Source organism: Haematobia irritans, chromosome 4 (genome assembly GCF_050003625.1).
Source record: "Haematobia irritans isolate KBUSLIRL chromosome 4, ASM5000362v1, whole genome shotgun sequence".
NCBI classification, from domain to species: domain Eukaryota; kingdom Metazoa; phylum Arthropoda; class Insecta; order Diptera; family Muscidae; genus Haematobia; species Haematobia irritans.
In genome coordinates this window covers 8,381,309-8,405,759 of record NC_134400.1, presented here as the reverse complement: position 1 = coordinate 8,405,759, position 24,451 = coordinate 8,381,309, and the positions used below count along the sequence as shown (strand labels likewise).

Below are 24,451 nucleotides of genomic sequence, written 5' to 3'. Positions count from 1 at the left end.
AAAAAAAATTGAAACAGTCTTTTTTTATATTCATTTCAACTTTTTTATACTTGATTATTCGACAATTGCAAAAGTCCATTTTATTATTTGTTTTTTTTTTTTTCAAAATTTGAAAAGGCCTATATCGACTTTTGCAAAATTGAAAAAAATCGTTTTTTTATATTCGACTATTAAACTTTTTCAAAACTTTACTCTTCGGCATTTTTGAAAATTTGAAAAAGTCAAATTTTCGATACTCGACTATTTTTTTTCAAATTTTTTTTTTTCAAATTTTTAAAAGACCGATATTGGACAAACAAAAAGGCGATTTTTTTATATTCGATTATTGAACATTGGAAAAGTTTGAGTTTTCGGAATTTTTAAAAATTTTTCGATTTTTTTTTAATTTGAAAACTTCGATATTCGATTTTTGGCCATTTCAAAAATTTTGATTTTCGACTTTTACGTTTATTGCAAAAGTACTGTAAATGTCCTGACTATCGATTTTCATCATAAAGTGGGTATTATCACATTCACCAATGAACTTTTCGACTTTTTAGTTAAAATACAATAAACGATTTTGGTTACTATACAATATCGATTTGAAGCCATTTAAAAAAAAACTAAAATTCGATTTTTAAAATTACAAAAAGTCGACTTCGTCTCTTATATTGCAAAAATTCGATTATTCCAAGTTGATTTTCGTTTTATGTATCCCTAGAGAGAATGGGATTGGGTCTGTACGCATTGTTGACCCAATCACCGAGATTGAGGTCCGTCCGATCACCACTGAAAATTCATTTTTATGGTGTTCAATCTAAACTTGAATTGAAGCCATGATGCTTTGTATGGAGCAAAATGGGAGTGCTAACACAAATACACAGAAAAAAAATATTTTCAAAATTCAAATTTAAAACAAAAATATTCAATTAAAAATTTTATTGATTAAATTTTTTTTTAATTAATTTCTAAATTAATTAATTGATTCAAATTAATTTTTTAATTGGAAATGATAGTCATTTTTATTTTTACTATCATTTTGATGGTAATTCAGATGTAAGAAAATAATTTTTTTTCTGTGTATGAAGTGTATGAAAAAAAATTAAAATCCGATTTTTAAAATTACAAAAAGTCGACTTCGTCTTTTATATTGCAAAAATTCGATTATTCCAAGTTGATTTTCGTTTTATGTATCCCTAGAGAGAATGGGATTGGGTCTGTACGCATTGTTGACCCAATCACCGAGATTGAGGTCCGTCCGATCACCACTGAAAATTCATTTTTATGGTCTCCAATCTAAACGGGAATTGAAGCCATGATGCTTTGTATGGAGCAAAACGGGAGTGCTAACACAAATACACAGAAAAAAATATTATCAAAATTTTCAAATTCAAATTTAAAAAAAAATATTCAATTAAAAATGTTATTGATTCAATTTTTTTTTAAATTAATTTCTAAATTAATTAATTGATTCAAATTATTTAAATTATTTTTTAATTGGAAATGATAGTCATTTTTATTTTATTTATTTTTACTATCATTTTGATGGTAATTCAGATGTAAGACAATAATTTTTTTTCTGTGTAAGAAGTAATTTCTAGTTAATGAATTTTGATAAATATTCAATAAAAATTTTATTGTAAAAAAAATTAAATTATTTTTTTAATTGGAAATGATAGTAATTTTTCATATATTCTTTTTTTTTAATTACTATGATTTCGGTGGCCACTTAATTTCGAGATTGTAGACAACAAATAATTTTTTCTGTGTACGAAGAGCTACTCACGTTGTCATTTCGAATCAATGGGTGATGGATCACACTATGTGTGGAACCAAAATTAATATGACGAAGAGGGTCTGAGTAGGGTTGTGGTAGGATATCAAACTGTTGCCAAATTTTGACTTCCTTCCGTTTTTTGGTTTATTGTAAGTTTCATTTACATTTTAAAATTTGAGATAAAAAATCGGTTAAGAAATGATATATCTGGCCCAATCCAATTAAGTCTTTTTTTATTATTATTTTTTTGTTTTTCTTTAAACACTTTTTTTAAACATATTTTTTGTATATAAATTTTATACAAATTTTATTTTTTTTTGTAAAATATCTAAATATTTATAGGTCTAGATTATATAAAACATTTTTTTAGTAATTAGATTTTGTTTAGTTAACAGCCATTTACAAATTATTTATAGATATATAATAGGTCATATTTATATATATTTTGTTTTCATATATATAAAAAAACACAAAAACCTTTATTTTAATACATTTTGTTGGTGTGGAAGTCATTTCCTTAATTTTATATATTTTTTGGTTTATATGTCATAAACATTTTTTTCTTGTGAGTATTTCCCAAAAACAAATAATTTTTTTCTAAATGTAAAACATTTATTTTTCTTATAAATCTATTTTTTATTTTTTCTTAAATTTTTAGTTATATATTTATTTTTGTAGTTTTCTGGTTTTTGTTATATCTACCTGTTTTTCTGCAAAATAATGTATTCAAATTGATAGTCCATTATCTATAATTGCCTAATTGGTGCTTGTTGATCTTAATGGTTTGTCAAATGGTTCAACTACAAAAATTTGTTTTAAGCAAATATTTCATTATAGCCTATCAATATGGGGCTCAATAAACTACATTAAATTGCATACTTTTAGGTACTCAATAGAAAATTTAAAAATTTTCGTTTTGTTTTGTTGTTTTGAAATTTTATTTACATCACTAAACATACTTTGGAATTTTCATTTGATTTGATATAATACATAATTTTATATTTATATACATTTTATTATAGGATTTTTATACTTAAAGCATCTATCTCTATTTTCCTAGCGTATTATTTTCTTTGTTTATTTTTGTTTGAGATTTTATTCAATAATAATAATTTTTTTTTTTATTTTATTCAATAATTCTGTTTACTTTCGTTGATATATTTAAATAAAAACATATGTCTATATTGGATAGATGTTTTTTTTATTCATTATTTATTTATTTTGGGGTTTTTTGTTTATTTCTATATTAAAATTTTGTTTTTTTTTGTTTCATTACAAAATGTTTATATTAAAATTCCATCAATTTTATTTTTCTCTTGGAATTAATTAAAGGATTTAACTTATATATAGATGTGTGTGTGTGGCATTTTCCAGTTGAGCGCATTATCTATTTTAGAAATGCGTTTCAATAATCTGCAATGAAAAGAGCACAAAGGGAAAAACATCAATTAAATACAAAATAATTTGTGGATACAAAGGAAAAAAATATTCTAACATTTTGGGAAATAATAGCGGATTATCCACATGAATTTTTCTGAGAAAAAGCTTAAAAAAATGTTTAAATTTTCAAAAATTTTAAAACTCCACTCTTGCAATTTTTTTCCAATTTAAAAAAAATCAAAGTTTTAAAAATTTATAGAAATCCGCTTTTACAATTAAATTGCCTCTTCCATTTGAATCAACTTTCAGTCCTTTCTCGACAACCAATTGAATTTATTTGTTTCAGTGTTGTTGAGTTATTTGCATAATCTCCATTTCAACATAATGTTTTTTTAATTGCTCCTCAAACCCAACAAACCCAAAAAGCAGAAAAAAATTATAATAAAATGCTAAAACAACTTTGCTTATGGTCATGCCATATAATACATTTCACAGCATTATAGGATAATCAATGACAATAAGGATCTATGGGAAAGAAAGGCCGATAAAAAGAATAAAGTGTAAAAGGCAAACATTTTGACAGGACCCCATATTCAGATCGATGTTTATGGAATATAGGGATCTATATTAGGTGTAGACGCGATTTTATATTAACAACATAAAACAATCAAAAAAAAAAAATTGACAAAATTTTCAACAGAAATAAAATTTTGACAAAATTTTCAACAGAAATAAAATTTTAACAAAATTTTCAACAGAAATAAAATTTTGACAAAATTTTCTATAGATATAAAATTTTAATAAAATTTCTATAGAAATAAAATTTTGTATGGAAACAAAATTTTGTAGAAAATTTTCTGTAGAAATAAAAATTTGACAAAATGTTCTAAAGAAATAAAATGTTGACAAAATTTTCTATAGAAATAAAAATTTTTACACAATTTTCTGTAGAAAGAAAATTTTTACAAAATTTTGACAAAATTTCTATAGAAATAACATTTTGACAAAATTTTCTATAGAAATAAAATTTTGACAAAATTTTCTATAGAAATAAAATTTTCTATAGAAATAAAATTTTCGCAAAATTTTCTATAGAAGTAAAATTTTGACAAAATTTTCTATAGAATTTTTTTTTTTTATTTCAGCTTAAAACCATACATTGTCTAAACTACAAGTGTAGCTTAACCAACAGAGGAAAAGAATGTTTGTCAAATTTATTTGGGCACAGCCCTATAGACTGCAAGATGGTTGGATGGACGCACGTTTCAGAATTACCACAATCCTCATCAGAATCCTCTACTTGCAGCAAAACTTTTCTATGGAAATAAAATTTTGACAAAATTTTCTATAGAAATAAAAATTTTGACAAAATTTACTATAGAAACAAAATTTTGATAAAACTTTTACAGAAATAAAATTTGGCAAAATTTTCTATAGAAATAAATTTTTACAAAATTTTCTATAGAAAGAAAATTTTTACAAAATTTTGACAAAATTTCTACAGAATTAAAATTTTGACAAAATTTTCTATAGAAATAAAATTTTGACAAATTTTTCTATAGAAATAAAATTTTCTATAGAAATAAAATTTTTAAGAAAAATAAAATTTTAACAAAATTTGCTTGAGAAATAAAATTTTGATAAAATTTTCTATAGAAATAAAATTTTGACAAAATTTTCTATAGAAATAAAATATTGACAAAATTTCTATAGAAATAAAATTATGGTAAAACTATTTTCTATAGAAATCAAATTGTGACAAAATTTTCTGTAGAAACAAAATTTTGACAAAATGTTCTATAGAACAAAATTTTCTATAGAAATAAAATTTTGATAAAATTTCCTATAGAAATAAAAATTTTTACAAAATTTTCTATAGAAAGAAAATTTTTACAAAATTTTGACAAAATTTCTATAGAAATAAAAATGTTTACAAAATTTTCTGTAGAAAGAAAATTTTTACAAAATTTTGACAAAATTTCTATAGAAATAACATTTTGACAAAATTTTCTATAGAAATAAAATTTTTACAAAATTTTCTATAGAAAGAAAATTTTTACAAAATTTTGACAAAATTTCTACAGAAATAAAATTTTGACAAAATTTTCTATAGAAATAAAATTTTGACAAATTTTTCTATAGAAAAAAAATTTTTAAGAAAAATAAAATTTTAACAAAATTTGCTTGAGAAATAAAATATTGACAAAATTTTCTATAGAAATAAAATGTTGACAACATTTTCTATCGAAATAAAATGTTGACAAAATTTTATATCGAAATAAAATGTTGACAAAATTTTCAATAGAAATAAAATTTTCTATAGAAATAAAATTTTTAAGAAAAATAAACTGTTGACAAAATTTGCTAGAGAAATAAAATTTTGACAAAATTTTCAATAGAAATAAAATTTTGACAAAATTTTCTACAAAAATAACATTTTGACAAAATTTTCTATAGTAATTAAATTTTGCCAAAATCATTTTCTATAGAAGTAAAATTTTGCCAAACCATTTTCTATAGAAATAACATTTTGGTAACACTCTTTTCTACAGAAATAAAATTTTCTGTAGAAATAATATTCTGACAAAATTTTCTGTAGCAATTAAATTTTGACAAAATTTTCTATAGAAATAAAAATTAGGCAAAATTTTCTATAGAAATAAAAGTTTGACAAAATTTGCTATAGAAATACAATTTTGACAAAATTTTCTATAGAAATAACATTTTGACAAAATTTTCTATAGAAATAAAATTTTGACAAAATTTTCTATAGAAATAAAATTTTGACAAAAATTTCCTACAGAAATAAAATTTTCTATAGAAATAAATTTTTGACAATATTTTCTATGGTAATTAAATTTTGCCAAAACCACTTTCTATAGAAATAAAATTTTGGTAAAACTATTTTCTAAAGAAATAAAGTTTAGACAAAATTTTCAATAGAAATAAAATTTTCGCAAAATTTTCTATAAAAGTAAAATTTTGACAAAATTTTCTATAGATTTTTTTTTTATTTCAGCTTAAAACCATACATTGTCTAAACTACAAGTGTAGCTTAACCAACAGAGGAAAAGAATGTTTGTCAAATTTATTTGGGCAAAGCCCTATAGACTGCAAGATGGTTGGATGGACGCACGTTTCGGAATTACCACAATCCTCATCAGAATCCTCTACTTGCAGCAAAACTTTTCTATGGAAATAAAATTTTGACAAAATTTTCTATAGAAATAAAAATTTTGACAAAATTTACTATAGAAACAAAATTTTGATAAAACTTTTACAGAAATAAAATTTGGCAAAATTTTCTATAGAAATAAATGTTTACAAAATTTTCTATAGAAAGAAAATTTTTACAAAATTTTGACAAAATTTCTACAGAAATAAAATTTTGACAAAATTTTCTATAGAAATAAAATTTTGACAAATTTTTCTATAGAAATAAAAATAAAATTTTTAAGAAAAATAAAATTTTAACAAAATTTGCTTGAGAAATAAAATGTTGATAAAATTTTCTATAGAAATAAAATTTTGACAAAATTTTCTATAGAAATAAAATATTGACAAAATTTCTATAGAAATAAAATTATGGTAAAACTATTTTCTATAGAAATCAAATTGTGACAAAATTTTCTGTAGAAACAAAATTTTGACAAAATGTTCTATAGAACAAAATTTTCTATAGAAATAAAATTTTGACAAAATTTTCTATAGATAGAAAATTTTTACAAAATTTTGACAAAATTTCTATAGAAATAAAAATTTTTACAAAATTTTCTGTAGAAAGAAAATTTTTACAAAATTTTGATAAAATTTCTATAGAAATAACATTTTGACGAAATTTTCTATAGAAATAAAATTTTTACAAAATTTTCTATAGAAAGAAAATTTTTACAAAATTTTGACAAAATTTCTACAGAAATAAAATTTTGACAAAATTTTCTATAGAAATAAAATTTTGACAAATTTTTCTATAGAAATAAAATTTTCTATAGAAATAAATTTTTTAAGAAAAATAAAATTTTGACAAAATTTGCTTGAAAAATAAAAATTTTGACAAAATTTTCTATAGAAATAAAATGTTGACAAAATTTTATATCGAAATAAAATGTTGACAAAATTTTCAATAGAAATAAAATTTTCTATAGAAATAAAATTTTTAAGAAAGATAAACTGTTGACAAAATTTGCTAGAGAAATAAAATTTTGACAAAATTTTCTATAGAAATAAAATTTTGACAAAATTTTCAATAGAAATAAAATTTTCGGAAATTTTTCTATAGAAATAAAATTTTGACAAAATTTTCTATAGAAATAAAATTTTGACAAAATTTTCTATAGAAATAAAATTTTGACAAAATTTTCTATAGAAATAAAATGTTGACAAAATTTTTCAAAGAAATAAAACGTTGACAAAATTTTTTGTAGAAATAAAATTTTAACAAAAATTTCTATTGAAATAAAATTTTGACAAAATTTTCTATAGAAAAAAATTTTGACAAAATTTTCTATAGAAAAAAATTTTGACAAAATTTTTTTCCAAATTTTGTCGGTATGCCATGATCATGACCCACTCTAATATACCTTCTTCTTTCATACATCTCTAGTTGTACAAATATAGACAGATATTATTATATACAGCGCTGACATAATGTTGACATTTCCCTACGAGGGTTGTTCTCATACAATAAAAAGTCATTTTATAAGAATATCTTATGGCTTATGATAAGAGGAAGACAAAACGTTCTCCATAGGGATTTTTTTAATATGCCTAACAGTAATGATGTAGGCATAAACAACCGGACAAATATATTTTAAAAAGGAGTTGACACAAACGAAAAGCATTTTTATTTTTGTTTTTTGTGTTTGAGAAAGCGGTTGAGCAGATCGGGAGACTAAATTCAGTTTTTAACTTTACTAACCTATCTCCTATATAATTAGTCATGGCAAATTATTTGCTAGAAGTCTGACTAGAGTATAGAACATTTTCCGGACGATGACATCATTTACGTATTTAAAAGTATGCCTTTTTTGGGGGCTGTGGTATAATTGTGGCATCTTGCCATCTGCCCCAAAAGACAATGAAACCATTTTCACAGTCATTGTCATCAGCTTCAGCGCCATTATAACTTTGATGATTATCTCCGTCACCACCACCACCACTATCATCACCATAGCCAGCATCATTATCATGGTTATTCACAATGTCATTATCTCGACCATATTTCATGCAACAAGAGAATAACGATTAAACGCCTTAAGTTAGGCAATGTTAATTCACATACTTCAGGCTCATTCAGTCATGTGTAGTATACACACACACTCAGATAGGAAGCAATAATAATTTGACACTTAATTTTATGAATGAATTCCTTATGGTAGCATATTGTTCTATACAGAGATGTTTTATAAAAGGGCACTCACACATACGGACGTAAGAATTAATATGGAAAACTACTAAAAAAAAACACACACACACGCACACACGCACACACTCATGTGGCCTTAAAAGCTAATATAAAAAACCATTCGGTCGCTAATGGGGTATAAAAATGGACTCATTTACTTTCTATATATACCCATATAATTCAAGTCTGTAAAATAGTTTATGTTTATGAAACGTCTGGTTTAATTTAATTAATTATTTTTAATAATGTTTAATATTAAGTTTTATATAATATTTTAATATTATATTAATTTATTTTTAATTCAATGATTAAGTTAAATTTTAATCATAATATCAAAAATAAAGTTTGAATTAATATTAAATTTAAAAATATAAGTAAAATTGATATTAAAACTAAAATTATAATTAAAATTAGTATTAAAAAGAAATTGAAATCAAATTAGAAGTGAAGTTTTATTTAATAAAGTTAAAAGTTATAGTTTACTTTAATTGTAGTAAAATTAAATAACTTTAAAATTACAATTAGAATAAAAATTAAAATTGAACCTAAAATTAGAATTAAAATTAATATTAGATTAAACAAATTAAAAATGAAGGTAAAATAAAATTAGAATTAAAATTAAAATTTTATTTAAATTATATTAATTGTAGTTTTAATTTAGTGATTAATTTAAATTCAAATCTTAAATCAAATTTAAAGTTTAAAATAACATTGAAATTAAAATTAAATAGTATATGTAATCTTAGTATTAAAAATAAAATTAGAATAAAAATTAAAACTGAAGGTAAAATTAGAATTAAAATTAGAAATAAAATTAAAAATATAATTACAATTAAAATTAATATTAGATTTAAACATTAAAATTGGAGTTAAAAATAAAATTAAAAAAAATATATATAAAATTAGAATTATATAAATTTTAGTATTAAAATAATGATTAATTTAAATTGAAATCTTAAATCAAACTTAATGTTTAAATAATTAAAATTAGAATAAAAATTGATTTAAAAATAAAAATAAATTGAATAAAAATTGAAATTAAAATTAAAAATAAAATTAGAATACAAATTTTTATTTTAATTTAATTAAAATTAGAGTTAATGTTACATTTAAAATTAATGTTAATATTAAATTTATTAAATTAAATTGAAAGTAAAAGTAAAACTAGGATTAAAACTAAAATCTAAATTAGAATAAATATAAAAATAAAATTACAAGAAAATATTAAAATTTAGAAAATATAAAAACTAAGATTTTTTTGATTTATTACAACATGACCTCTACAAATGAAACTCTACAAATAATTAAAATTAATATTATAAATTGTATTAAATTTCATATAAGAATTACAATTAAAATTAAATTAGAATTAAAAGTAAATTTTAAATTAGAATAAAAATAATACTAAAATTAATATTAATAAAAATAAAATTGGAATTAAAATTAAAATTAGAATTAAAACTAAAGTTAAAAATAAAAATAACATTAAAAATAAAATTACAACTAATATTGGATCAGAAGTTTAAATTAATATTTAAAATAAAATTTGAATTAAAATTAGAAAAAATAAAATTAGAATTAGAATTGGAATTAAAAATAGAATAGGAAAAGTAATATTAGAATTAAAACTAAAAATAAAACTAGAATAAAAATAATACTTAAAATTAAGATGAAAAATAAAACATTGGAAAGAAAATTAAAATATAAATATTAGAATTAAATTTAATATTAAAATTAAGGAAAAATAAAATAACATTTTAATATAATTGAAATTAAATTATTTTTTTTTAATTTTATTTAATGGAAGGTTTTAAATCTAAAACTGAAATTAAAACTAAAATTAAAATTAAAATAAAAATAAAATTAGAACTTATATTGGAATTGAAGTTAAAATTAATATTTAAGAATCAAAATTGAAAAGTAATAAAATTAGAATTAGAATTGGAAAATTAGTATTATAAGTAGAAGTAAAATTAAAAGTAAAAAAAAAATTATGATAAAACAAGTAAGGAAAGTCTAAAGTCGGGCGGGGCCGACTATATTATACCCTGCACCACTTTGTAGATCCACATTTTCGATACCATATCAAATCCGTCAAATGTGTTGGGTGTTATATATAAAGGTTTATGTTCCCATATACATATATTTAAATCTGACCCGATCTGGAAAAATTTGTTAGAGTTCTGCAAAATTTATTGACTTTAACTTTAAGTCGGTTATGCCCTGGGGTGGAACACAATGTTAGTAAAAAAAAAATATGAGAAACATTTTAATCTGAACCAATTTTGCTTCTCCAAAAGGCACCGGAGGTCAAGTCTGGGGATCGGTTTATATGGGTGCTATATATAATTATGGACTGATATGAACCAATTCCTGCATGGTTGTTGGATATCATATACTAACATCACGTACCAAATTTCAACCGAATCGGATGAATTTTGCTCTTCCAAGGGGCTCCGGAGGTCAAATCTGGGGATCGGTTTATATGGGGGCTATATATAATTATGGACCGATATGGACCAATTTTGGCATGGGTGTTTGAGGCCATATATTAACACCACCTACCAAATTTCAACTGAATCAGATGAATTTTGGTCTTCCAAGAGGCTCCGGAGGTCAAATCTGGTAATCGGTTTATATGGGGGCTATATATAATTATGGACCGATTTCGACCAATTTTTGCATGGTTGTTAGAGACCATATACTAACACCATGTACCAAATTTCAGCTGGATCGGATGAAAGTTGCTTCTCTTAAAGGCCTCGCAAGCCAAATCGGGGGATCGGTTTATATGGGGGCTATATATAATTATGGACCGATGTGGACCAATTTTTGCATGGTTGTTAGAGACCATATACTAACACCATGTACCAAATTTCAGCCGGATCGGATGAAATTTGCTTCTCTTAGAGGTCTCGCAAGCCAAATTTGGGGGTCCGTTTATATGGGGGCTATACGTAAAAATGGACCGATATGGCCCATTTGCAATACCATCCGACCTACATCAATAACAACTACTTGTGCCAAGTTTCAAGTCGATAGCTTGTTTCGTTCGGAAGTTAGCGTGATTTCAACAGACGGACGGACGGACATGCTCAGATCGGCTCAGAATTTCACCACGACCCAGAATATATATACTTTATGGGGTCTTAGATCAATATTTCGATGTGTTACAAACGGAATGACAATGTTAATATACCCCCCCCCATCTTATGGTGGAGGGTATAAAAATAACATTTTAATTTAATTGAAATTAAATATATTTTTTTTTAATTTTATTTAATATAATATTAAATAAAATTTAAAATAATAATATTTCTAATAATACTAGAATAATAATATTTCTAAGATATCTAATATGAAGTTATTTCCCATACCCAAAGTAATTAAAGCCCATAAGGGGCTCTGTGTATGGTTCCCTTACTTTTTCTCTTAATCTCCTATCTTTCGGCTTTACTTGGCTTATGGAGTCCCTATAAATTGTTGATATGAAAGATATGGTAGTGCCGTATTTGGTATTTGCTGAGCCATTTGTTGTTTATGTTGATCTGTCTTAATGATGACAGCTAACAATTAATTAACCAGGACAGAATAAAGTGAGTAGACCATCCTCTTTAGCCCTTGGACATATGGTCTTGGAATTTTCACTTTATCATAAAGACTGAAAACCTAGTATCAATTTCTTTATACTGATACTAAGTCACACATTTCTTACTTATTATATAGAGACTTAATGGTACTCTTAAGTATCCATTTTATGGCCTGCAATAGGAGAGGCAAAATAAAGTGAGGATGTGAAAGTTTCATTATACAACCTCTACAACCAACCACCCCCCAAAATTGAAATAAACAATGAAAATGTTTAGTTTATAGACGATATACGGCTATTTGACACAAACATTTTATCGTAAATTTTGTTTGATGCCCCAAAATGATGGCTTAGTACAAAATAAACACGAACACCAACGCAGACTGCAAAACCCAACCAAACGGGCAAAAGTCAAAGAGCAAACATTTACTTTACGCAATAAGTTACATGGAGTGCCTGCCCTTCCTTTCTATTTAGAGGTCATTGTTGTCATAAAAATGTAATTTTTCGCTTAGCTAAAAAGATAACCAATAGCGAAATGTTTTGCGTAGAAAATGATGAAAAATTTTGATGAATTGTCTTCTTAAAATGATTAATGTTAGAAAAAAGATTATTTTTCATTCGGATGCAATAAAAATTTCATCCAAAGGCGGATATTTTATTTTATTTTGCTGTCATTCATTTTGAGAGAAGAAACAAAAGTGTTGTTTTTTTTTCTTGACATTTTCAAAAAGGAAGTAATATCTCTAGGCAGTAAAGTGAAGCCGATGACTTGGCGAATACTATATTGGAATATGACTGATGGCCAAGGATCTATGAAATGGAATGGAGTACAATCCTAAAATTATCACAATTATTTAAAAAAATAAAAAGATTGAGGCATAAGAAAAATTTATTATTTTATTTATACTATTTAATGCTTACAACAATTATTTTATATACATATATATTTTATATATAAATAGGCGACACTTTTTTTTAGGTACATATTGTGGATGCATGTGCGGTTTCTCGTGGTAAATTAGATATCAAACGAGAGGTAATTTTCTGTAGATATGGCAAATCGCTTTATTTTTTTTTTTCGAAATGATGCAGATTTAGTGGAAATAATTGTATTTCTCTAAAACTATTGACGTTGTTGTGTTAGTTTGAGAGTAGCTGTTGTTTGTGTTTTATTGTGGCGTGTGTAGGTGTGTTTTTGTGTTTTGCTGAGAGTCACTCGGAGAGCATTGAGAGTGAGCAGAAAAGAGTGACTTAAAGCAATGTGAGAGTAATACGATTGTATTTTCCATACATAAACAATGGTATTAGGGTGAGTGGGTGAGGGTGGTGATTGGCTGTATGTTTTACGTGTTAAAATGATCTGTATTAGGGTGAGTGGGGGGAGTGTGGTGGGTGCTTTTATGTTTTACTTGTTTAAATGATCCGTAGTAATTTTGCAAAGTATAGCTATACTAATTTCGATTCAAGGTAATTTATTGCAATAAATTGCACTATTTTAATTTAATTTGTATATTGCAATACACGGATATGTGGCTGTTACAATATGGATACATTTTGGTTAATTGGAAAATCATTTCATTAGCTTTTTCATTTAATATTCCAAAATCATAATTTTCTACAAACTTTGAAGATTTTCCAATAGATGTATAAATTAAGAAAAAATATTAAATGGGTATTTTTACAAAAACCGATTTTTTTTTTTGTAACTGAAGTCAACTTATCCCCAACAAAAAAACTTTACCATAAATCTTAAATATTATTCATATATTATATTATAAATTTAAATTTATTATAAAAAGAAATTATAATAAATGTATAATAAAAAAGCAACTAGAAATTAGAGCTCGACCGAAGCATCGGCATTCGGCCAAAATTCGATAATCGGCCCTCGGCGTCAAGATGCCGATTAACCAACGTCAAAGCTTTTTGAATAATTTATTTGATATTGAATTGTGCATGTGTTGAATTTGTCTCAGTCAAAACATTCAGTAAAAATAAAACGTCAAAAAACTATAAAAAATCCTTTTTTGTCATTCTAATATCACACTACTGGACTGATATACCTTTTATTGTTGTATTTATGCATTTGTTAAAAAAATATTCTAATATTGAACTAAAACACACAAAATTTCTTTAATTAAAAATTTGAAGAAAATAATCGGCTTCGGCCCATTATTGCTTTTTTGCCGAACATAGGCTTCGGCCAAACAAACCCGCTTCGTTCGAACTCTACTAGAAATAAACGATATCAGCTCAAACTTCAGTATTATTTAAATTGTCTTTGTCTGGGATATTTGGTATTAAGGTCGATTACAAAAAGCCACATTAAAAGCGAGGAAAAATAACTTGAGGAACTAGTTAATCCCTTATATGGTGGTCCTGGTAACACGGTTGCCACGGTTGGTAGAAGTCTACCAAAAATGGTAGACTTTTTACTGTTTAGTAGATTGGTAGATCTCTTGATGTTTTGGTAGATTTTGTAAATTATTCCTCTTCAACTAAAATAAACTTTTGACAAAAATTTCCATAGAAATAAAATTTCAACAAAATTTTCTATAAAAATTAAATATTGACAAAATTTCCTATAGTAATAGAATTTTGACAAAATTTTCTATAGAAATAAAATTTTGACAAAATTTTGTTATAGAACGAACATTTTGACAAAATGTTCTATAGAAATAAAATGTTTATAAAATTTTCTATATAAATAAAACTTTGATAAAATTTTCTATAGAAATACAATTTAGACCAAATTTTCTATACAAATAAATAAAATCTTGACAAAATTTTCTATAGAAATAAAATTTTGAAAAAAAAAATTTTATAGAAATAAAATTTTGACAAAATTTTCTATAGAAATAAAATTTTGACAAAATTTTCTATAGAAATAAAATGTTGACAAAAATTTTTATACAAATAAAAATACAACAAAACTTTCTATAGAAATAAAATTTTGCAAAAAATAAAATTTTGATAAAATTTTCTATAGAAAAAAAAATTTATTCTGATTATTAATTTTGTTCGGCTTGATTTTGACAAAATTTTCTATAGAAATAAAATCTTGACAAAATTTTCTATAGAAACAAAATTTTGAATAGAAATAACATTTTGACAAAATTTTCTACACCCAGAAAAAAGTGACCCCTTCTTTAAGTTAAAATGAACTCATTGTGCAGAAAGTTGAACTTCGTATAGCGCCAAAGACATTTTTATTTGTTTGAATGATGTGATTTTCGTAGAAATTAGGAATAATGCATTCCATATATTAGTTAACATTTTCCTATATTTATATACCACTATACTACAGAATGAAAAAATTTAACTAATTTGAATTCATGTATGGAATGATTTTATTGAAATTTTTTCATTCATTTCGACAAATCTTACACATTTGTGGTAAAACTTTTACTTCATAATTAGAACTGCTTACCTTCGTTTTTAAATACAATTTTATTTATTTCTATAAGCAATTTTATCTTCAATAAAAGACATGTTTTATTAATATATTGAATATATTTATTAAGAATCAACAGCATCGAATCTCTTTGAAATATTAGTTTATTATTCCACTATTTCCAATTTCCGTGTGGTATTATCAACTGTAAAACGCACTTTTTCTTCTTCTTGTACTTTTCGCTTTTAATAAGTTGCTGCCTAACGATTTTGTCCTCCTTTTACAATTTCAATAGGGAGCCACCGTGGTGCAATGGTTAGCATGCCCGCCTTGCATACACAAGGTCGTGGGTTCGATTCCTGCTACGACCGAACACCAAAAAGTTTTTCAGCGGTGGATTATCCCACCTCAGTAATGCTGGTGACATTTCTGAGGGTTTCAAAGCTTCTCTAAGTGGTTTCACTAGAATGTGGAACGCCGTTCGGACTCGGCTATAAAAAGGAGGTCCCTTGTCATTGAGTTTAACATGGAATCGGGCAGCACTCAGTGATAAGAGAGAAGTTCACCACTGTGGTATCACAATGGACTGAATAGTCTAAGTGAGCCTGATACATCGGGCTGCCACATAACCTAACCTAACCTAACCTACAAATATAAAAAATCATAAAACATTTTTGTTGCAAAAGGTTAGCGTCACTGAATATTACCTGATAATTGAAGATTCCAACATGAAGACCAATGAAAGGGTTGTTATTCTGCTGGTGTTTTCTTTCTTTATACACTATCACGAACATTGATAGATTTATTTAAAAAAACGAAAATTTTTCTCACTAATTTAAAATAACAAATATTTTATATATTTTATTTGTTATTTATTATATTATTTTACCATATTATTTTTTAACAATCTCTCCGTATACCAAAACAACGCGATTCCAACTAAAAAAACAACCGACGCGCAAATATATCGATTACACCCACGCGCAAACACATCGATTACGATGACAGGTATCGATTACAGGTAGACAATAGAAATTTAGGAAAATTTCCTATATTCTAAATAGTGTGTTTCCTTAAGTTTTGAAAGGATTGCATACTTCTTAGTACGAATGAACTAAAATATTTTTCTATGCCAAGTGTTGTTCGTATGTATGAAAAAGTTTCTATTATAAAGGAAGTCGCAATTATCATTTTATAAGAAATTTTACTAATTTTGAGGAAACTTGGTTTTAGTTCGGTTTTTGTTTATTTTTACGAATGCTTTGTTATCGGTGAATAAAATTTTCTTTTTCAGTAGTAAATTCTTATACCCAGCGAAGAAAATAGTATGAGTAAAATTCCATGCCTTATTCTAGTTAATGAACTATTCCTCACTGCTTACAGTTTAGGATTTTTTTACTGAAACGAGTAAATTTTATTATTTTTCACAAAAATTTACCTTAATGGAAATAAAATGGATAAACTATATTGATGAAAATTTTTTCCTTTAGTTTCGAAGGCACTTTTTTCTGGGTGTACAGAAATAAAATTTTGACAAAACTTTCTATAGAAATAAAATTTTGACAAAATTTTCTATAGAAATAAAATGTTGATAAAATTTTCTATAGAAAGAAAATTTTCTATAGAAATAAAATGATGATAAAATGTTCTATAGAAAGAAAATGTTGATAAAATTTTCTATATAAATACAATTTAGACAAAATTTTCTATACAAATAAAATTGTGAAAAAATTTTCTATAGAAATAAAATTTTGACAAAATTTTTTATACAAATACAATTTTGACAAAACATTCTATAGAAATACAATTTTGACAAAATCTTCTATAGAAATTAAATGTTGACAAAATTCTTTATAGAAATAAAATTTTGACAAAATTGTCTATAGAAATAAAATTTTTACTAAATTTTCAATAGAAATAAAATTTTGATAAATTTTTCTACAGAAATACAATTTTGACAAAATTTTCTATAGAAATAAAATTTTGACAAAATTTTCTATTGAAATAACATTTTGACAAAATTTTCTATAGAAATAAAATTTAGACAAAATTTTCTATAGAAATAAAATGTTGACAAAATTCTTTATAGAAATAAAATTTTGACAAAATTGTCTATAGAAATAAAATTTTGACTAAATTTTCTATAGAAATAAATTTTTTGTTTTTTTTTTATTTTTATTTCAGCTTAAAACCATGCATTGACTAAACTACAAGTGTAGCTTAACCAACAGAGGAAACGAATGTTTATCAAATTTATTTGGGCAAAGACCTACAGACTGCAAGATGGTTGGATGGACGCACGTTTCGGAATTACCACATTCCTCATCAGCATCCTCTACTTGCAGCAAAACTATCAACCAATTATCAGAATAAATTCAGGCACTTCATTAAACCCAACAATAAACCACACTTGAACCCTCCGAAAAAAGGCTTTACATTGATAGCCGGCAAAACAAAACGAATGAAAGAAAGAAGAGGAAGCACGCTCAAAATAAAACCCAGCCAACTTCACTCAAATCGATGATTTGATGGTGGCAAAGGAAAAGAGAGATGTTTGTACGAATTTATTTCGACATAAGCCGGCTATCAATGTAAAGCCTTTTTTCTATGGAAATAACATTTTGACAAAATTTTCTATAGAAATAACATTTTGACAAAATTTTCTATAGAAATAAAATTTTGACAAAATTTTCTACAGAAATAAAATTTTAACAACATTTTCTATAGAAATACAATTTTTACAAAATTTTCTATATAAATAAAATTTTGACACAATTTGCTATAGAAATAAAATTTTGACAAAATTTTCTATAGAAATAAAATTTTGACAAAATTTTCAAACAGAAATAAAATTTATACAAAAATTTTCTATAGAAACAAAATTTTAACAAAATTTTCCATTGAAATAACATTTTGACAAAATTTTCTACAGAAATACAATTTTGATAAAATTTTCTATAGAAATAAAATTTTAACAAAATTTTCTATAGAAATACATTTTTTTTGGTAGATTTTGCAAAATATTCCTCTCCAACTACGATAAAAATAAAATGTTGATAAAATTTTCTATAGAAACAAAATTTCGACAAAATTTTCTATAGAAATAAAATTTTGACAAAATTTTCTATAGAAATAAAATTGTGACAAAATTTCCTATAGAAATAAAATTTTGACAAAATTTTCTATAGAAATAAAATTTTGCAAACATTTTCTATAGAAATACAATTGTGGCAAAATTTTCTATATAAATAAAATTTTGACAAAATTCTTTATAGAAATAAAATTTTGACAAAATTTTCGAACAGAAATAAAATTTATACAAAAATTTTCTATAGAAACAAAATTTTAACAAAATTTTCTATTAAAATAACACTTTGACAAAATTTTCTACAGAAATACAATTTTGGTAAAATTTTCTATAGAAATAAAATTTTGACAAAATTTTCTATAGAAATAAAATTTTGACAAAATTCTTCATAGAAATAAAATTTTGACAAAATTTTCTATAGAAATAACGTTTTGACAAAATTTTCTATAGAAATAAAATTTTGACAAAATTTTCTATAGAAATAAAATTTTAACAAAATTTTGTATAGAAATAAATAATTGACAAAATTTTTTATGGAAATAAAATTTTGCAAAATAAGATTTTTGTTTTAGTAGTTTTTTTGATAAAAAATTCTCCAAATTTTGGTTGGTTATTTTGGGCTCGAGTGGCAACCGTGCCTGGTTAGAAAATATATCTTTTTTCGAAATCCCTTAATTTTTATTGCCACAATTCACACAAATATATACGTACATATGTATATAAAATCATCACAATTTATTGTCCTTGTTGTTATTTTCTTTAAATTCACTTAAATAATCTCCAAATTGGCTATTTGCTTGTCGACACGTTTTTCAATTTGTGCTTTTTTTTTGTACAAATCAAACTTTCTAGATTTAGGCATAGAATTTTGGCAAAAGTTTATTAGCTTGAAAATCATGATGTGGATGCTTTTCGACATTCCTTTGAAAGGATTTCCTACCACACATTCAAAACAATAGTAGCCTCTTTTTGCGTTGTATAGCAAAAATTTAAATTGATGAAACATTTGACAACTCACTCAAGTAAACCACAGAAGCATACATATATAAGGAAAGTGAAATATACCAACATAGCCAGAGGGAAAAATATAAAAATTGAAGAAAGTTCATTCAGGCCTAATCTTAGGGATTTCCATAAAAATTATTTTTATAATTTTTTTTTTTCAAAATTTTATTTCTATAGAAAATTTAGTCAATATTTTATTTCTATAGAAAATTTTGTCAAAATTTTATTTCTATAAAGAATTTTGTCAACATTTTATTTCTATAGAAAATTTTGTCGAAATTTTATTTCTATAGAAAATTTTGTCAAAATTTTATTTCTATAGAAAATTTTGTCAAAATTTTATTTCTATAAAGAATTTTGTAAAAATTTTATTTCTATAGAAGATTTTGTCAAAATTTTATTTCTATAGAAAATTTTGTCAAAATTTTATTTCTATGGAAAATTTTGTCAAAATTTTATTTCTATAGAAAATTTTGTCAAAATATTATTCTATAGAATATTTTGTCAACATTTTATTTCCATAGAAAATGTTGTCAAAATTTTATTTCCATAGAAAATTTTGTCAAAATTTTATTTCTATAAAGAATTTTGTAAAAATTTTATTTCTATAGAAAATTTTGTCAAAATTTTATTTCTATAGAAAATTTTGTCAAAATTTTATTTCTATGGGAAATTTTGTCAAAATTTTATTTCTATAGAAAATTTTGTCAAAATATTATTTCTATAGAAAATTTTGTCAACATTTTATTTCCATAGAAAATGTTGTCAAAAGTTTATTTCCATAGAAAATTTTGTCAAAATTTTATTTCTATAGAAAATTTTTTCAAAATGTTATTCTATAGAACATTTTGTCAACATTTTATTTCTATAAAGAATTTTGTCAACATTTTATTTCTATAGAAAATTTTGTCAAAATTTCATTTCTATAGAAAATTTTGTCGAAGTTTTATTTCTATAGAAAATTTTGTCCAAATGTTATTTCAATAGAAAATTTTGTAAAAATTTTATTTCTATAGAAAATTTTGTCAAAATTTTATTTCCATAGAAAATTTTGTCAAAATTTTATTTCTATGGGAAATTTTGTCAAAATTTTATTTCTATAGAAAATTTTGTCAAAATATTATTCTATAGAATATTTTGTCAACATTTTATTTCCATAGAAAATGTTGTCAAAATTTTATTTCCATAGAAAATTTTGTCAACATTTTACTTCCATAGAAAATTTTGTCAAAATTTTATTTCTATAGAAAATTTTGTTAAAATTTTATTTCTATAAAATTTTGCCATTTTCCCTCTGCCGGCATGCTATCTACACACAAATACTTTTCAACGAAATGTTTTGCTGGCAACTGTCATTTCGAAATTCTATTATCCTTACAATCCTAGTATTTTGGTTATCAACCCAAAAGGCATGTTGCTGTTGTTATGTTAAAGGTTTTTCTCATTTCCTTTTTCTTCATTGAAGTTCATTGACAAACCAATACATGTTTATACATTTCCGGCATCAAAATGGAGATTCATAAGCCATACGCCACAGACATGAGGATGCATGTGTGCGTAAATTTCTCTCGTTTTGTGGTTTTAGTACCATATATATTTGTATTGTTGTTGTTGTTGTTGCTAGTGAAAATCCTTTTTGGTTAAGAGAAAGCACAACATCAAGCTTTTGTTCTTTAACAAAAAGCCTAAAAAATTAAATAGAAAAATTTGCCTTATCCCTGGTTTTTGTTAAACCATTTTGTTGAACGAAATCTTAAAGTAGAATTTAGAAAATTGAGTAGAACAATATCTAACTAACGAATACAAACCATTTGTATACTCCATCACATACTGGGAAAAATATGGACATTGAAAATATATTGAAATTGTAACAGATACTTCAAAGCAGAAAATGTTTTCTTAAATTCAAACAAAAAACTTAAACCAAAGATGCAAAATCCTCAAAATGAGTACAAGCTTATCTTTTTATTTTTATTTCAAATAGTCAATAACTCAATTTAAAGATTATTTCTTTAAATAAAAAATGTTTTTCTTTACATTAAATACATTATTCCTTACTTCAAAGGCATACGACTTTAACGGAGCTACAACAATTTCGAAGATTCGTGTCCTAAATTTAAAGAAATTTCTTGGAAAACGTTCTTTATGAACTTTCTTTTAAATAAAATTTCTTTTGTTTAAAGAAATTTGTCCTTAATATTGTGTAAATTGCGTATCCTTAAATGTAGGTTGCATAATCTTTCATATTAGGTCAATATTTCTTTTTTTCCAGTGTAAGAACATCACCAATCACTATACTTTCCATTTAAAGACCTGTTTGCCTCATCCCCAATTTAATTTTTAAATTTTAACATTAGATATGTGTGCATAAGGACATCATTAAAATTGTCTGCTTGCCTTTCCATACTCTAGGCTAACAAATTTCCTTGCCCTAGACTTTCGTATATTTTTTTTGCCAAATAAAAACGAAAGCAAAATCTTCTACAATTTCTCTGTGGTCCCATTTCTGGCATGTTGTCATCGTTGCGTTCAAAAGATGAAATTGTTATAATTGTTGGCATTTTTTCTGGTCTATGATTATGGATGATAGAATGGGGAATTTTTTATTTTCGCACAATGGGCGTAATATTTTGGTTTTAAGAGGATTTAAGCAAATTTTATTGCTATAGAAAATTTTTATCAACATTTTATTTCTATAGAAAATTCTCTCAAAATTTTATTTCTATATACATTTTTTGCAAAATTTTATTTCTATAGAAAATTTTTGCTAAAATTTTATTTCTATAGAAAATTTTGTCAACATTTTATTGCTAGAGAAAATTTTTTAAAAATGTTAGTTCTAGAGAAAATTTTGTCAAAATTTTATTTCTATAGAAAATTTTTCCAACATTTTATTTCTATAGAAAATTTTGTCAAAATTTTATTTCTATAGAAAAATTTTGCAAAATTTTATTTCTATTGAAAATTTTTGCAAAATTTTATTTCTATAGAAAATTTTATCAAAATTTTATTTCTAGAAAAAATTTTATCAAAATTTTATTTCTATAGAAAATTGTAGCAAAATTTTATTTTGGAAATTTATCCTAAATTTCCAAACTTTTATTTCTATAGAAAATTTTATCAAAATTAAATTTCTATAGAAAATTTTGTCAAAATTTTATATGTTAAAAAAGAAGTAAAATTGACAAAGTTATACATTTTATTTCTATAGAAAATTTTGTCAAAATTTGATTTCTATCGAAAAAAAATTGTCAAAATTTTCCCTATACAAAATTTTGTTAAAATTTAATTTCTATAGAAAATTTTGTCAAAATTGTATTTCTATAGAAAATGTTGTCAAAATTTTATTTCTTTAGAAAATTTTTGCATAATTTTATTTCTATAGAAAATTTTATCAAAATTTTATTTCTATAGAAAATTTTGTCAAACTTTTGTTTCTATAGAAAATTTTGTCAAAATTTAATTTCTATAAAAAATTTTGTCAAAATTTTATATGTTAAAAAAGAAGTAAAATTGACAAATTTATAAATTTTATTTCTATAGAAAATTTTGTCAAAATTTGATTACTATCGAAAAAAAATTGTCAAAATTTTCCCTATACAAAATTTTGTTAAAATTTAATTTTTATAGAAAATTTTGTCAAAATTGTATTTCTATAGAAAATGTTGTCAAAATTTTATTTCTATGGAAAATTTTCTCAAAATTTTATTTCTATAGAAAATTTTCTCAAAATTTTATTTCTATGGAAAATTTTGTCAAAATTTTATTTCTATAGAAAATTTTCTCAAAATTTTATTTCTATAGAAAATTTTCTCAAAATTTAATTTCTATAAAAAATTTTGTCAAAATTTTATATGTTAAAAAAGAAGTAAAACTGACAAAGTTATAAATTTTATTTCTGTAGAAAATTTTGTCAAACTTTTGTTTCTATAGAAAATTTTGTCAAAATTTAATTTCTACAAAAAATTTTGTCAAAATTTTATATGTTAAAAAAGAAGTAAAATTGACAAAGTTATAAATTTTATTTCTATAGAAAATTTTTTCAAAATTTTATTTCTATGGAAAATTTTCTCAAAATTTTATTTCTTTAGAAAATTTTCTCAAAATTTTATTTCTATAGAAAATTTTGTCAAAATTTTATTTCTTCAGAAAATTTTTGTCAAAATTTTATTTCTATAGAAAATTTTGTAAAAATTTTATTTCTATAGAAAATTTGTGCATAATTTTATTTCTATAGAAAATTTTATCAAAATTTTATTTCTATGGAAAATTTTCTCAAAATTTTATTTCTATAGAAAATTTTGTCAAAATTTTATTTCTATAGAAAATTTTCTCAAAATTTTATTTCTATAGAAAATTTTCTCAAAATTTTATTTCTATAGAAAATGTTCTCAAAATTTTATTTCTATAGAAAATTTTCTCAAGATTTTATTTCTATAGAAAATTTTGTCAAAATTTTATTTCTTCAGAAAATTTTTGTCAAAATTTTATTTCTATAGAAAATTTTGTAAAAATTTTATTTCTATAGAAAATTTTTTCAAAAACGAAGTAAAATTGACAAAGTTATAAGCAATTGTGTGAACAAATCCGATGTCAAATCATGCAAATATGTGTGTCGGTTTTCTTCTAGTTGGTCTTATTACTTACGTTAGAGTATCATCTGTAGAAAAGTTTGTCAACATTTTATTTCTAGAGAAAATTTTGTCAAAATTTTATTTCTAGAGAAATAAATTTAGTCAAAAATAGATTTTTATAGAAAATTTTGTCACAATTTTATTTCTATAAAAAAAATTTCGCAAAATTTTATTTGTATAGAAAAAATTTCCAATTTT

General features: G+C 23.4%; 1 protein-coding gene across 1 annotated transcript in view; it reads right to left on the bottom strand.

The window, feature by feature from the left end:
• Nucleotides 1-2,902: 2,902 nt before the first annotated feature.
• The window catches only part of sNPF-R (short neuropeptide F receptor), a 123,536-nt gene continuing 101,987 nt past the window's right edge, over nucleotides 2,903-24,451 (bottom strand). The window contains exon 3 of the mRNA XM_075307601.1: nucleotides 2,903-3,169. The gene's annotated coding sequence lies outside the window, so the exon portion shown is untranslated. The remainder of the gene's footprint in view (nucleotides 3,170-24,451) is intronic.